The sequence below is a fragment of the Octodon degus genome, unplaced genomic scaffold, assembly GCF_000260255.1.
Source record: "Octodon degus isolate 3935 unplaced genomic scaffold, OctDeg1.0 scaffold00260, whole genome shotgun sequence".
Classification (NCBI taxonomy): domain Eukaryota; kingdom Metazoa; phylum Chordata; class Mammalia; order Rodentia; family Octodontidae; genus Octodon; species Octodon degus.
Genome location: NW_004524836.1, coordinates 450,273 through 461,499, shown reverse-complemented (window position 1 = coordinate 461,499; position 11,227 = coordinate 450,273).

The window sequence follows — 11,227 nt, the reverse complement described above, 5'->3', positions numbered from 1 at the left end:
TTTTTTTTTTTTTTTTAGTACAGGCTGTCACTAAGCACCTCAGACCCATAGTAATCCTCCTGTCTCGGCCTCCCCAGTGCTGAAATTACAGGTGTGCACCACCACGCCTGGTTTCAGGGGTCGGCAGGGTGCACCTGGAATTCTGGGGCTGGCACAGCATGCAGTACCAGGGACCAAACCTGGGTCCTGAAGCTTGCCAGGCAGGCGCTTAGACCACCGAGCTATCTCTTCAGCCCTGTGTTAATGCATATATAGCATATAGTTTATAGTATACATTACAAAGATTTATATTTTATCTCAAAGTACATTTGTTTCTAGTATAATTTTAAATGTTTATTTAAAATGGAGTAATTTTCATGTTGCACACCTCTGATATGCAAGAATTTCAGTTCCCATGCTTTAGCTGTATAATGTTGGTCTTCTGTTTAGGCAGTTCAAACTTACGTATCCATGATACATTAAATATAACTGACTTTGCATAAAGTAAACTGAAGTGCTAGCACGTCACTGCACAAGTCACTGTGAAAATATACATTCCAATCGGTGACCAGCAGCGTCATTTTTTTCAAAGTCTGTCAGTGTTGGTTACGACACTCAGTACTCAGGTCTGGCCTACACAGCAAAGTGTAGAGCTGTGTTTCCTCCTCCTCTCTTTTTTTTTTTTTTTTTTTTTTTTTGTGGTTTTTGTTGGTTGTGGTGGTTTAAAGTAAAAAAAAGGAGAAGACCTAATTTTCTATAAAATCTTAACTCTCCTAAAATATTTGAGTTGGAAATGTGTGTACCTTTATGTATGTGTTAGCACTTGCCTTTGACTCATATCTACCACTATTTTCTCAATGGACAAAGTCTTAATACTAAAAAAAAAAAAAAAACAGAAAAGTTATGCATACTTTCAAACTGGCCTTGCTTTGAGAAATGAATTCCAACAGCTTCCCCAGCCCTATAGAAGTCTATGGTTGCCGGGACTGCGCTCACCCGCTAGGCAGGAGCAAAGGAGGCTTTGTTTTTAAACAGATTCATCGAAGGCCAGGAAGAGACAGGTTGAGACTTGGCACCTCCTTCAGGTCAGATGCTGGTCCTGTACAGTTGTGCCAATCCAACAAAAAGAGTGGCACTGCAGCTTTACTGTGAACCATTAGCTTGTCTTATTTCTGGAGAAAATTCAAATCCTTCCTAAACAAGTTCCTGGACGTTCCCTGGACACGAGGAATTCCAGAGCTACAGAGTGGCGAGAGCATTTCCCCGCCATCAGCTGATCCAGGCCGAGACCTGCTCTCCTTCCCTCCCCAGTTCTCCAGCTCGCAGCTTTGGATACAGACTTGGCTACTGAGTTGTGCTTTCTCCTCTGCTAACACTTGTGTGCATAGAAAACTACCCCCATGGCTCCACTTTGCTTTAGTTTCATTATTTTTAAAATAGAAATAAGAAGTAAGAAAATTATAATTTCCCGTAATGCTCAAATATTGGGATTATTTTTAAAAATTTCTTATACTATAAGGCAAAGTTTTGTATGGAAGTAGCACTTATTAATATAACTCAATAGAGAGATGATAAAAACGGGCCTACCATTAGCATGTGAATTTCATATTCCAGTTAAGTAGGTTATTTAAGTCAGGAATGTTAATTTCTTGCTATAAATTTGTGTCATTTGGGGGGGGAGGTACAGGGTCTCACTACACAACTTGGACTCAGCGATTCCCCCTGCCCTGGTGCTGGGATTACAGGCATTTGCCCCAAAACCCAGTTTCAGGGGCCAGCATGGCATGCCGGAGTTCAATAGCTGGCACGGCATTCAGTACTGGGGATGAACCTGGGTCATCCTTGCACTTGCCAGGCAGGAGCTTAGGTCACCGAGCTAGCTCCCCAGCCTTGTGTCATCATTCTCAAAGAACAGGTAATGGCTGAAAGAACCACCTCAAAAAATATCTGAGATGTAGCCTCTGATTTTCTAATAATTATTGCACATTAATCTGACATGAGTCTTCTAGGTGAATTGCAAGCTCCTTAGGGAAAAATCTAAATCTCTTTTATTTTTTAGGCCATAATGCCTGCCAAGAACCCAAAAACTACTTAATACGTGCATGATGATGCACTGACACATAATATTTTGTGACTGAATTTTAATATCCTAATTTTTCTTTGTGTCTCACCCTTTCATATTTTTAAATTTAATTCCATGAGAAAGGCTCCCTAATTTATGAATGTTATGACCTAGCTCTTCTAATGCAAAGAAGAGGCATCTGTTTTGCTCACAGGCTTCTTATGTTAGCTATCTATACCCCAAATTTACATTTCGCTGACCGGAGCCTTAAAGAGTATATGAAAACATTTGACATTTTCTCTTGTTGAAAAAATATTAATTGCATTATGAACTTTGCATGATAGTTAGTATCCATGTATTAATCTGGATGTCTTATTCTTTAAAATCATTGCTGAACTGAAGACCTGGAAAAGTGACAAAATGAACAGCGATGTCCTTAGAATTTGTTTACACATGGAGAAAGTATGATTCAATGAATAAATCAAATCATGCAATTTCCAAAGATTTTTCTCCCAAGGAAAACAGTACATCTAATAGGTAATGTCCATTATTTCTTTAAACTCCATTTTATTTTTAAATAAGAAAACAGAATTAAGAGTAGTTTAAAGAATAACAACTTAATTATATATCCAGGAGGACAAAACTATCAAAATAGTTTACTAAATTTTACATTACATTTTATAAAGGACAGACTTGGTACTGTGTTTTTGAAGTGATCTTTAGGTGAGATAATTTTCTGCATTCATAAATAAAAGAAGATAGCATCTGAAGTAAATGATAAATAAATTCACAGAGGTAGATTAATGCCTTTGATTAGTGGTTTTTAAAGGTTCTCTTTTTTTGATGTATTTAGTACAGGGTCTACAGGGGCTCACTACACAGATCAGACTTATAGTGATCCTCCTGTTTTCAGTCACCCAAGTGTCGGCATTACAGGCATGCACCAGCACACCCAGTCTCAACTGCCTTCTCAGTGAGCCCCGGGGGTGGGGCCAGCCTGGCAAGCTAGGGATAGAACCCCGGCCCCTGAGCTCTCCTAAGCAGGCCCTTTAGTCTGCTGAGCTATTTGGCTGGCCCTATGTAGTGATTTTTAAAAATTGAAAAAATGTGCATGAGAAAGTGTGACACACTAAATGCATTAAAGTTCCTTAACTAAAGCAAACAATGTAGGCTGGAAAATAAGAAACAGATTGGGCAGGCATGAGTACTAGAAGTTAAAATAACTTCTTTGGAAACAGAATAAAGATGAGAAAGATTAAAGCAGCAACTAGACAAAACAACTTTTAACATAATGACTTCAAATACAGAGGAGGGACTTTATTAAAACAACTATAATAAATTCAGTTAAAATTCTTAGCCTTTTGTTTCTAGACTTTTATTAACATGTATTTTTAAAGGCACTTAATCCAGCAGGAAGAATGTGTTTGCTAGGACTCCTGTCACAGAGCAGTATAAATTGAAGGGGAGGAATAAGCAATACAAATTTATTGTCTCGTAAGCCTGGAGGATAGACAGCTGGCATTAGAGTGCTGCTAGTGTTGGCTCTCTTTGAAGTCTGCGAGGGAAACCTATTCTGCCCTTTGCTCTGGTTTCTGGTGCTTTGGCAGCAATCTGGTGCTCCGTGGCTTGTAGATGCATCGCCTGGTCTTTGCCTTCATCTCCACAGGGCTTCCGCCCCGTGTATGTTTCTGCTTCTGTCCACACTTTATTTTATAAGGACTTGTTTCATAATGGGTTCTATTAACGAATGGCTTTATTAATGAATAGATTCCATTAACTAATACTATTTGCAGTGTTCATGTTTCCAAGGAAGATGACATTCTAAGGTAGTGGCAGTAATGACTTTAACACATGATTTTGGAGGGAGAGATACATCTCAACTCACCACAGCATAAAAGAATCAATCACTCTCATTATTGCTAGAGATCTGTGAAGCATTTTTTCAATGCAATTATCTTGTAATAAAGAAAGTTAGGTATCTCTTGACTTGTTCATACAAAATCAATATTAAAAAAAAATCAAATAGGGGCTGGCAAGATAGCTCAGCAGACTGAAGTACTTGCTTAGGCAAGCACAGGGACCTGTGCTTTGATCTCTGGTATCACATGCCACGCCAGCCCCTCCCCCAGCATGAGATGAGCCAGCCGGAGTCTGGGCATAGTGGAGCATGACTGTAATCTCACTTCTGGGGAACCTGAAAGCAAAAGGATCACTAGGAGCCCAAGCTGCATGGTGAGACTCTGCAACAACCAAGTACATTTTTTAAAAAATCAAATAGATTTTTTAATATGCCACGATTGAGATGGTCGAGGAAGAAAATTTGAGAAACAGTCCCCTTTGCAGTAACTTCAAAACAGAAAAAGAAATATAAATTTAGAAATCAACTTAAACAAGGATGTGAAAGACTTCTACAAAGAAAATCACAGAACTCAGAAAAAAGTAATTACAAAGGATACTAGAAGATGAGAAAACCTGCCATGTTTATACATCAGTGAATTAATATTGCTTAATAGTTCCTATTACCAAAAGCAATCTACAAGTCATGCAACCCCTATCAAAATGTCAATGACATTCTCCACAGAACTAGGGGAATAAAAAAACTTAAAGTTCAAATGGAAAACAAAAGACCCAGTGGAACCAAAGCAATCTTAAGGACAAAAAATAAAATAAAATAAAAAACAAGGATAGAGGCAACATACTAATGATTTATTTATTTACTTATCTATTTACTTATTTATTTGGCCCCAGGAATCAAACTTATGACCTTGCACTTGCCAGTCAGGTACTGTGCTGCTGAGCTATATCTCTGGCACCCCATTTTAAATTATACTACAAAACCATAGGGGAAAAAGAAACATGGTGCTAGCACAAAAATAGACACATAAGCCAATGGGATAAAATATAAGACAGTAACAAACTCACAAAACTATAACCATCTTATTCTGGACAAAACAGTTAAAACCAGTGCTGCTAGGAAAACAAGTTATCCACATCTAGAAGATTGAAACTAGGTCCGTAGGTCCGTATTTCTTGCCCTGTACAAAAATCAATTCAAAATAGATCAAAGGCCTAGGTCTAAGGTCTGAGCCTTTGCAACTGCTAGAAACATACACACTTGGAGCCACAGACACAGGCAAAGCCATTCTGCTAGAACTCCAAAGGCATAGGAAATAATAACAAGAACCAACAAATGAAACTGCATCAAACCAAGGTTTCACACAGCAGGAAAAACAATCAACATGTGGAAGTGATGGCTTATGGGTGCAGGGGGGGCAGGGAAGTGAAAGAGAGAGGAGAAAATATCAGCAGATGCTGGCAAAGATGCAGGAGAAAACACTTCTTCACTGCTGGTGAGAATATAAATTAATACGACCACTTATAGAGATCAGTATGATGCTGTCTTATCAAACTAAAAATAGAATATATATCTTGTATCAAACAGGACATTACTTTCCTTCCCCTGTGAACTATAACTGTCTCCTGATAGAGCCAATATCCCCACAGAGGAAAAAATAGGCAATCTACTGAGAACCATTATGCTAAAGAAAATGATGAAGTCTTCAAAAAAAGAAAACTGACTCAACAGTAATGTAAACAGTATTGGTTTAGGATCAGAATTAAGCATGGAATTGAAGTTATACATAAATTATATGCTTAGCTAATATTTATGAAAAATAAATGTTAGGATTAGCATTAGATATAATTGAAAAAGTTGAAATTTAATGAACCAAATATTACCTATGTAGCTAACTGTTATATGAGTTGCTTGTTATGAAAATAAGTGATTGTGCACCAAGCAAAGCATTCTACAAATGTAGAGGACAGATTTTCTATCATTGTTATTTGTCTTAATTCATCACAACTATGCTGAATCTATTAAATTTTTTTGATTGATCATAGTTATACTGTACTTATTATTAAATATTTTATATAGACAATCTGTTATATGTGTTTTGCTTAGCAATATGTCTTGATTTTAAATTCAACAAAGAATCACTCCTACTAACCTGAGTATCTACTTGTGGCTGAAAATTAGTTAGCAAGTTTTAGAGATGAAAGAGTGGCTCAAGTGATAAAGGCCATTGAATTTGTAGCCTCTAAGGAAATAGCAATTTGGATAACTTTGTACACGTCCAAAGAACAAGACTGAAGAAAAGAACAAGTCAAGCTTCAAAAGAAAATAGAGTCCACCAAAAACTATGTATATACAGTTCAGGAAAATAAAAACTTGTATAAATATTTTAATAAGTTTATTTATAAGGGATCCTAAAGGATCTTATATATTGCAGAAAACCCATCATGTATAATTCTGGCCCTTAAAAAAGAAATTGAAAGTATATGTGTGGTAATTGGAATGACCAAGTTTACTCAAACAGTTTTTGCTTTTCTAATAAATGTCTAGAAGCTGATGCCCACCACTTTGATGACCTCTTGTAAATGTAAAGACCAAAGGTAACATGTATTAATCTTAGGATAGCTCCATAAGTTTAGTGTTAAAATATTTATGCAAATTTTCCTTTGCCTAAAGTGTTTCATACTTTTTGGCAGACTCTATATAGTAGATTGTCTTTAAAGAGCATATCCACAGGAGAAGGAATCTATAAGCACATTCATAAACTCTTCTGGAGACATAAGCTAGTGATTGATTTCACATTTTAATATGCCGTATTGCACAGTGCATGGCAGTTAGAGGCTTTGTTTTGTTTTATTTTTGTTTTCTTTCAAAATCCAAGAAAACTAATTAAATTTTGCTTCCCAAGGGACCATGTGTTAAAGGCTTGTCCCCAAGACTACAGGGAAGTCTTGAGGTCACAGATTGCATATCTGCTCACAAAAAAAATCTGTGAGTATGACCTCCTGGTAGTTGTCATGAGACCCCTTGGATTCTCTTTAAAGGACTGTGATGAAAGAGGAAGTCTGGCTCCAACTGTTTTTTATTGTTGTTGTTGTAGTTATGGTTGTTTTCTCTAATCTGATGAAGGCCAGAGAGAGAGCTCAGAAGACAGCAAGAAAAGGAGCCAGACTTCGTTTTGTCTTAGCTGAAAAGGAAGCTTACGGACCGTGGTTTGATCCCCCATACCACATGCCTCACCAGGCCCACCCCAAGACAGGCTGAGCTGACTGCAGAGTCTGGGTGTTCCAGTGGCAGGGACACTGAAAGCAGGAGGATCGCCATAAGTCCAAGATGTGTAGTGATAGCAACCAAATACATTTAAAAAAAAAAAAGATGTGATACATTTTTCTACATGGCTCCCACTATAATGCACCATTCCTGCCACTCTCACTATGGGCCAATCAAATGAGGCTGCAGATTTTGGACTTTAAGCTTTCAAAACTATGAACTAAGTGTTCTGACTTGTGTCTAGATGTTCCCCTAAAGCCTCATTCAGTTATAAGTGGGGATTTTCAGAAATGGCTAGATCAAAGGTCTTGTGATGCTGGGGTAAGGGATGCAATACTAGGATTAAGGATATGAGTATTACTTGTCATAAATGTAAGTAGCATGGATAAGATATAAGGGATGGAAGGCTGCTGAGCTTATTGCTTCTTGCTTATCATTTGCTGCTTGCTGCCTTCCCTTCTTTGTCATGATCTGTTTCTCTTCTGCGATGCCCCTCTACCATGCTGCCAGACCTTGGAGCCAGCCACTATGAACTTAAACCCCATAAACTATGAGCTACACTAAACCTTTCCTCCCTTAACCTGTGGTGTTGGTATTTTTCTTAGCAATGAGAAAAGTAACTAAGAATTTGGGTACCAGAGAAGTGGGGCTGTGGCTGTGAACATACCTGACCATTCACAGGTCCAAGAATCTTCAAAATTGGCTTGTTGGAGGAGTTTAGAAAAGTTAGGAGATGATGGCTCAAAAAGCAGCCCTGGAATGCCTTAAATTGCACTCAGTGGAAGATTCTGGTCAGAGTTCAGACCAGAGTGCTGATAAGAATGTCCCCAGTAAAGACCAGACTCAAGTGATATCGGTTAGGAAGAAGGACTGCTTTGGCTGTTGAACTTCAGACAATGTGTGTTATGCCTTGGCATAAAGTCTATCTGCATTTTACTCTTATTCAGAGATTTTTCCCAGAGACTGAGATTAAGCATAGCAGATTAATTAATCTGGCAGAAAAAATTTCAAGACAATCTAATGTTGAAGTGGTGGTATGGCTACTGCTGGGGACTTTTAGCCAGATCTATGTTGAAAATCAAGAGCGAAGAGCCCAGCACAATGATTTAAAACATTTTTAGTTTGGGAAGCAAAGAAATTGTGGACTGCAAAAATAGAATAAAGGAGATCTTCATTACTGAGAAGGAACAGAATAGAAAAGATGACCTGAGGGTAGCACATAAAGCAGCAGAATTCACCTTTAGCAGCCACCAATTGCAAAAGTGAAACACTTTTGAGAAAAAATCCCCAGCACACCATGGTCCACAGTGGTGGCAGCCTATAGAAGCTTTTCCTCAAGTCTTGGTTTGTGGGCCCTTGTCCCTGTCAGCCAAGGAAAAACAAAGTCCAGCTCCTGTTCTCACTGTCACCAAACCTTGATATCATCCATGTTATGCTAGTTTTTGGCCCATGCAGAATGAAACCGTTGTGGAGTCAGAAAGGTTTCCACTACAATTTTTTAAAATTTTATTTTATGTGCTTGGTATAGAGTCTTACCACAGATCTTGGACTCATAGTGATCCTCTTGTTTTCAGCCTCCCCAGTGCTAGGATTCTAAGTGTGCACCACAATGCCCAGTCTCGTGGCCAGCTCAGTGTGCATGGGGGCAGGGGCAGTGCAGCATGTGGTGCCAGGGGTCGAACCCCAGTCCCTGCACTTGCCTAAGCAGGCACTTAGTCTGCTGAGCTATCTCACCAGCCCCCACCACAATTTTAGAAGAGCCTCAGAGGCCAGGCAGAGTACCCTGAGAAGGCAGTAGGTGAAGCTGTGATGGTGAAGTCAATGGTGCAGGGAAGACCTGTAAAGTTTGGAGAAGCCAGAAATATGGATATCATGAGGAAAACTGCAAGGAAGAAACAGAGACAGACCAGGAAAGAAGCCATGAGGGCCACCACCTCTGGAAGTGCAGTAGTGGAGGACCACCCAAGCCCTTGGAAGCTCACATCTTGCTACAGACTGCCTTGGATGCTGGACATGGAGCAAGAGGACTTAATGGTTTTCTGGTAGGATTTTGGACTTGCTTTGGTCCTGTTCTTTTTATTTCTTTATTTGTACCTTTTGGAATGATAATACTTATCTTGTGCCACTGTATTAGAAGTGTTTAATTTTCTTTTCATATGTCCAGGGGCTTGCAGCTAAGGGTCTGTATGAAATCTCAGAAGAGACTATGCACTGGGACATTTCAGCAGTACTGAAACTATTAGTCCTTTGCGAACTCCTAGAGGGGGGACTAAATGCCTCTTGCATACAGGGATATGCACGAGTCTTTGGGGGCTCAGGGAAAAATGTTATGACTTATGTCTAGATTTTTTCACAGGTGGTTGGATCTAAAGTGTGTGGTGCTGGGATTAAGAGTTTGTGTTTACTGAATTTGTGCACTGATTGATTGGGCATAATTCTAGGTGTGGGTGCTCCGCACCCTGTGGGTGGAGGGTGGATAGCCTACATAGAATATAAGAGGGACAGAAGGAAGCTTCTATTATTTCTTGTCATGGTCAGTGGCAGGTTTGCTGCCTTCTTCCTGTCCTGCTTTGCCACAAGCTGTTTCTCCTCAGCAATACCCCTCCACCACACCACTCTCCCTTAGAGCCAGATAGCTTTGGACAGAAGCTTCTACAAACCTGAAGTTAAAAAAACCTTTTTTCCTTTAACTTTGGGTGTTAGGCATTTTGTCTCAGAAACAAAAAGTTAAAATAGTAAGTAAAATTTTTCGTCTATACAGTAGCTTCCTCAGATAGCTCACTCTGGTAATTTAGAGCTTGGCAAGAAATACGCATAAGCAAATAGCAGTCATCACTAACTTTCACCGAGATCCCAGGAGATCCTGTGCTGAGCAAAAAGACCAGAGGAAATGAAAGAACACTTTTGTGTTCTGATGCTTTCCTTGAGTGGGTGAATGAAGTAGCAGCAGCTCTAGAAACATAGAAAGAGACATATTGATAAAGCTGTCAGAGTAACATGCTTGAAAATAACTGAAGGAGAAAAATGGTTCAGATATCAGGGTAGGAATCAAGCCAGGAGAAGCTTGTCAGGAGGCAACCAAGACAAGCCAATCAACCTTCCTCCATGCCTGAACGTGGATCACACAATAAATCACAACCTAGCCTATTGCACTGCAGGCAGCCACTTCATGGACTGTCTGCTGAAATCATGGAAGTTAAACCTGAGTTTAGGGTAAGCAGAATTTATCTCTGAAACTGTGTATAAAGATGAGGACAGAGATATTCTGAATCACTGTCTGAATTGTTCCCATTAACTCCTCACTTAACATAAAATTGAATTTAGTAACTTTTTATTCTCAGCAAAATGGAATTTCTCATTAAAGATGCTTAACCCAAGTTTCCCAAGTTCCTTGGCACATAGAACTCTGTCAAATTTTAGAGAAAGGTTTCCAAAACATATTTGCAAGAATCTTCTGGCCTGCAGAAAGAATGTTATGCCTTCAGGGTTATCTCCATCTTGAACCTGAAGAGGGAGAGGGAAACGAACCCCATGCTAACATAAGCAGCGTATTTGAATCTGTTGTGAACATCTAAGCAATTGCATCCCCCTAGTTAACAATGATAGAGCTGGCCAATAATGTAAAGATGGTTCTGAATTCAATTACTAATTGAAGTGATAATTTGCACATAAAATAGAATTTAGCATTTTATTCTGCAAAAAATTTTAAATTATCTAGGTTTACCCTCATCTGCGCATGTCAAGTGATTTCTAACAAATTTTCATGGTTGAGGGAAGCCAATATCTTAAACATAGTCAAAAAAGATCACTGCACAAAGCATTCAGGAATAAAACAAAATAATTCTGAAGATAAATCTTCCCATTGCCTCCCCCCCAAAAAAAGGCCTTTAATATTATTTAAACAAATGAAATCTCTGCTAGGTAATGTTCTCAATGCTTTACAAATATTAACTTACTTAATATTGTTAACACATGCAGGGAGGCAGATAATGTTAGTGTATGTACTTAATATATTAAGAAAATTAAACCCCAAAGAGATTTAGTCACTTGCAAAAGTATATATA